Source organism: Ahaetulla prasina, chromosome 2 (genome assembly GCF_028640845.1).
Source record: "Ahaetulla prasina isolate Xishuangbanna chromosome 2, ASM2864084v1, whole genome shotgun sequence".
Classification (NCBI taxonomy): domain Eukaryota; kingdom Metazoa; phylum Chordata; class Lepidosauria; order Squamata; family Colubridae; genus Ahaetulla; species Ahaetulla prasina.
Window position 1 is genome coordinate 50669008 of NC_080540.1, and position 6000 is coordinate 50675007.

Genomic DNA, 6000 nt, shown 5'->3' on the forward strand with positions numbered 1-6000 from the left:
CTTATTCATCTGTGCGGGACTGGATTAGATTTTAAATTTACTGGTTTTAAATGGGTTTTTATTATTTATACTGTTTTTTAATAATTCGGCTATAGAATAAGTTTTTTAATTGTCATTTTAGTTTGTATTTATATGTATTTTTAATTGCCTGTGAACCGCCCTGAGTCCCTAGGGAGATAGGGCGGTATATAAATATGAAAAAATAAATAAATAAATAAATAAGGAATATCACTGATCACTCAATAAAGCAAAAACAGACGTGAAATGGGGACATTCTGAACATATTTACCAGATCAAGAAGGTTGACGTTTGTTGTTGTTGTTGTTGCTTTTGTTGCTATTGTATGTGAAAAGCTCTGCATCATCTGCTGAGCAACTGGCACGGATGGATTTTCTGCATGATTCAGATGAGCCATATGACTGCTCCATGATATGATGCTGAGGTCTGGATAACTCCATACGGGAAGGATGTTATTTTTGTTATTTTTATGGTGGCTTCAACAGAGCGACCACGGGTTTGATACCAGTCAGTTTCCTGCAGGAATCAAAAAATAGAGATTGGTAATCTATACTGTGTAATAAAACAGGAAATCCTGCCATGATTTCAGCATCAAATATGATGATCTGATCTAAGAACTAGGACCCGTGTTGCAGCCTGGAGAATAGTAGAATGGTTGGCTCTTGTGAAGTGGAAAGGAGGGTTTTATGAGAAGAATCTTGGTAGCAATGTCTTACTGGCATAAGAAAAACTCCAGATAAAGCCTCAAATCTCTAAAGGCTGCATGAGGAAGTAGAGGAATGCGCCTGATTTAGCTTCAGAAGGTGAAACAGTCCATTCCTAGGAAGGGTCACATTCAAGTCAGAAGATTTCCAAGTAATTAAAGCAAATTGGGGTGAGTGAGTCATTTCGTTGCAGGAATTAAAAGCTAAGCAGGAGACGCCCTCTGCAACTAAGTTCAGAATAAATCCTTGAGGCATCTGCATAGTAACTTGATTAAAGGCCCTTTTCCTTTAAGATCAGGATGTAAGGGCAGAGTGGGGACTTGCTAAACAATCACATTCCTCATAAAAGTCAGGAGAACCTGAAATTTCCTCAGGGGGCTTTGAGTTACACTTTGAGTTACAGGGACAGCTGCAGAGGGCAGGGACTCATTTAATTTCTTGCCTTTCTTTGGAAGGCTAAGTGTTGCAGTGGGCCCAGTGATGAGGATGCAAATGTGTCATCACATGGGTGGGGCTGGGATTTCCCTTTTGTTTTTGGTTTTCTCCCTAAATTTGCTGTTAAGTCTATTTTAGGTTTACACTAAAACTTTCCATCCTCCCCTCCCCACCCCCGCCCCCAAACAGAAAGCAATACAGCCAGAAAGAATTCCGGGGACTATAAAAAAATAGAAGTTTGGGGGCCATCAGTTGTCCACCTCTGCATCATCCCTGGGATATTTCTGACAACACAGATCTACAGTTTCTGCCTGGCCCACTGCTTCCCAAGTGAAAGAGCAGATGAGATGAAATTCCTCCCAATTGCAAATGCAACTGATTGCAATGCAATCCATATTTGATGTTCAATATTTGTTGTCTATGGCAGGGGTCTCCAACCTTGGCAACTTTAAGCCTGGCGGCTGGGGAATTCTGGGAGTTGAAGTCCGCCAGGCTTAAAGTTGCCAAGGTTGGAGACCCCTGGTCTATGGAGATTCTCAGTCATCCAGGTCATGGTTGTCCCAAAGGAGTTTTTTTTTTTCAAAAAACAACTGGACTTTTTTGTTTTTCCATGAAGACATTTCGCTTCTCATCCAAAAATCTTATTCAGTTCTGAATGAACTGAATTCATTATTTATTACATTTTTACGCTGTCTGACTCCCACCAAGCTTTCATTCAAAACTACTATTTTCCAATTGCTCTACAGAGTGGATGGTCTCCAGTACTTTGCACCATTCTAACAGCAGTCCCTGTTCTGATTGGCTGAAGTGCCTGGTTTTCCACACCCCCTTCCCCTCCAGCAAGGGGTTGGCCAAGCTACTATTATTTATTTATTATTATTTATTAAATTTTTATACCGCCCTTCTCCCGAAGGACTCAGGGTGGTGTACAGCCAGAAATAAAATACAGAATATGTACAGTTAAAAACGAATTAAAATATAGCAAAATTACGAAAACGGCTGATAATTAAAATTTAAATTTAAAATATTTAAAATATTAATAAAACCCCAATTTAAAATCAAACTATTATGCCAGTCCCGCTTGAATAAATAAGTATGTTTTTAGCTCACGACGGAAGGTCCGAAGATCAGGCACTTGACATAGGCCGGGGGGAGTTCATTCCAGAGTGTCGATGCTCCCACAGAGAAGGCCCTACTCCTGGGGGCTGCCAGCCGACATTGTTTGGCGGACGGCACCCTGAGGAGACCCTCTCTGTGAGAGCGTACGGGTCGGTGGGAGACATAGGGTAACAGCAGGCGGTCTCGTAAGTACCCGGGTCCTAAGCCATGGAGCGCTCCAGTGGTAAGTAGATATTATTTTAAAAAACTTCGAATTAATCCAATAATGGCTTTCTTCAACTATGTTTTTCATTTGACCCATTCATGTTCCAACTGGGGTTTCTGCCGAGGCTGTACCCCTTGCTTTTCCATATCATGCCTATAGCACCTCAAAGATGCCTTTCTCCTAAAAAAAAATGTAATATAAGCACATCACTGCTATGTTTCTATGAATGGAATTATCATTTCTTCTTTGCTACCATGGGCTTACAAGAGGAAAATGGAGAGAAAGGACAATCTGTTCCACTGTTTGCTTTGATTATTGAAACATCAGAGCAACAAGGGGAAAAACAAACTCAAAGGGTGTCCCTTAATGCCAATAAAGGCAGACCAAGTAAAAGTACAGTTTGTTCAACAACTCTTCAAAGTTACAAGGGCACTAGACAAATGTTACTTACGACTGGTTCTCAGAATTCCAGCTGTACAGGCATCCCTGCCAGGCATGGCTAGATTGGCCCATACAGGGTTGGAAGGGCTAGGAACAAGGAAATTACAAATCAGATCTTGAAATGGCTATGGTCTTGACTGACCCCGGTTCGGACCGGTTCTTGGGAACTGGTAGTAAAACTGGGGGTAGGCTCCACCTACCAACCTCGACATCATCAGGAAGCTTCTGCGTATCAGGAAGCTTCTGCACATGCACGATCCCGCTGCGAACCGGTACTAAAGGTAGTAGAACCCACCCCTGCTCTGGCCCCATTGTTTATGTTTTATTTTATTTTATTTTATTTCGATTTTTATACCGCCCTTCTCCCGAAGGACTCAGGGTGGTGTACAGCCAGAAATAAAATACAGAATATGTACAGTTAAAAACGAATTAAAATATAGCAAAATTACGAAAACGGCTGATAATTAAAATTTAAATTTAAAATATTTAAAATATTAATAAAACCCCAATTTAAAATCAAACTATTATGCCAGTCCCGCTTGAATAAATAAGTATGTTTTTAGCTCACGACGGAAGGTCCGAAGATCAGGCACTTGACGTAGGCCAGGGGGGAGTTCATTCCAGAGTGTCGATGCTCCCACAGAGAAGGCCCTACTCCTGGGGGCCGCCAGCCGACATTGTTTGGCGGACGGCACCCTGAGGAGACCCTCTCTGTGAGAGCGTACGGGTCGGTGGGAGACATAGGGTAACAGCAGGCGGTCTCGTAAGTACCCGGGTCCTAAGCCATGGAGCGCTCCAGTGGTAAGTAGATATTATTTTAAAAAACTTCGAATTAATCCAATAATGGCTTTCTTCAACTATGTTTTTCATTTGACCCATTCATGTTCCAACTGGGGTTTCTGCCGAGGCTGTACCCCTTGCTTTTCCATATCATGCCTATAGCACCTCAAAGATGCCTTTCTCCTAAAAAAAAATGTAATATAAGCACATCACTGCTATGTTTCTATGAATGGAATTATCATTTCTTCTTTGCTACCATGGGCTTACAAGAGGAAAATGGAGAGAAAGGACAATCTGTTCCACTGTTTGCTTTGATTATTGAAACATCAGAGCAACAAGGGGAAAAACAAACTCAAAGGGTGTCCCTTAATGCCAATAAAGGCAGACCAAGTAAAAGTACAGTTTGTTCAACAACTCTTCAAAGTTACAAGGGCACTAGACAAATGTTACTTACGACTGGTTCTCAGAATTCCAGCTGTACAGGCATCCCTGCCAGGCATGGCTAGATTGGCCCATACAGGGTTGGAAGGGCTAGGAACAAGGAAATTACAAATCAGATCTTGAAATGGCTATGGTCTTGACTGACCCCGGTTCGGACCGGTTCTTGGGAACTGGTAGTAAAACTGGGGGTAGGCTCCACCTACCAACCTCGACATCATCAGGAAGCTTCTGCGTATCAGGAAGCTTCTGCACATGCACGATCCCGCTGCGAACCGGTACTAAAGGTAGTAGAACCCACCCCTGCTCTGGCCCCATTGTTTATGTTTTATTTTATTTTATTTTATTTCGATTTTTATACCGCCCTTCTCCCGAAGGACTTGTTAAGCTCCTGCAATGCAGACTGGAATTTCTGAAGGTGGCTCAAACAACTCAGAACAACCACATGAGACAAGCATTAGTATGGAATTGCCCAGAATGAAGATTAGTGGATTTTAAGTGCAAGCTAAACATTAAGGTAGAGTATCCTTAGGGAGGGGTGACTAGTTTTTGAATGTACCGCATTCTTACTCAGGCATCCGTATAACAAAAAAGGAGAAAGGAGAATTGAATGGCTGCATGTTTCTCAGTGGCCTCTGGGCATAGCCTTTTGGTTAGTAAGCAACCAATAAGTAATTTCTCAATTATTGAGACATATAAGAAATTGCTGCAAGGTCTTGAAGATATACCCCTTTTTCTATCTCAGCTTAGGATATTATTCAAATCAGTGAGATTCTCAAAAAGCACAAGAGGAAACAGGAATGGTCTTTGGAGAAGAAAAGGTTTAGCTTTGAGTTCTGGAAAGTAATTTTGGGTGACTCACTTCTATTGAGATCTGATGTGAGGCAATACAATTTGGTCTTGGTTAGATGAGATCTATATTTTAGAAGATCTTTAGTAAAGTATTTTAGATGCTTTACTAAATAAACATTATTAAGGAAACTATAGCTTAGTGTCATATGTGAAGCCATGATAACTTTCTCCAAAGGAAATGAAGCCTGAATAAATCTTTATTTATTTTTTATTTTTATTTATTTATTTTGTCGAGTACATATTAGATAATATATATATAAGTATAAGCATGAATTGAATACATAAAATGAATACAATCAAAGGGAACATTAGGACAGGGACGGTAGGCATGCTGGTGTGCTTATGCATGCCCCTTACAGACCTCTTAGGAACTGGGTGAGGTCAACAGTAGACAGTCTTAGTATAAAATTTTGGGGGTTTGGGGATGAGACCACAGAGCCTGGTAGTGATTCCAGGCATTAGCAACTCTGTTGCTCATATTTTCTGCAATCGAGTTTGGAGCAGTTCACTTTAAGTTTGTATCTATTGTGTGCTCATGTAGTTGAAGCTGAAGTAGTCACTGACTACTTTAAGAACATTGCTATTAAGAACAAGTCTTGTTCTTGTTACTTTGATATTGATCAGATAATTGGGGTGGGTTGTTAAGATAGTCTGATCTTTCTTCTTTAGATCATAAAATGCTTCAGACTTTTTTGTTTTTGTTTTTGTTTACATTTATACCCCGCCCTTCTCCGAAGACTCAGGGCGGCTTACAATGTATAAGGCAATGTATAAGACTGGATGTCAGTAGCTGTCATTTCATTTCTCTGAAGACAGATACTGTAGAAACGAGATCCAATATAAATGACTAAAGAACCTGAGTCTTCGGAGAAGGGCAGTATAAAAATGTGAATAATAAATAAATAAATCTTCCTGTAGAAAAAACCCAGTTTTATTGTATTTTTATTCCTGGTTTTTCTATTGCTCTTATTATATTTGAAGGATAATTCTATGTCTACTTTTCTATTA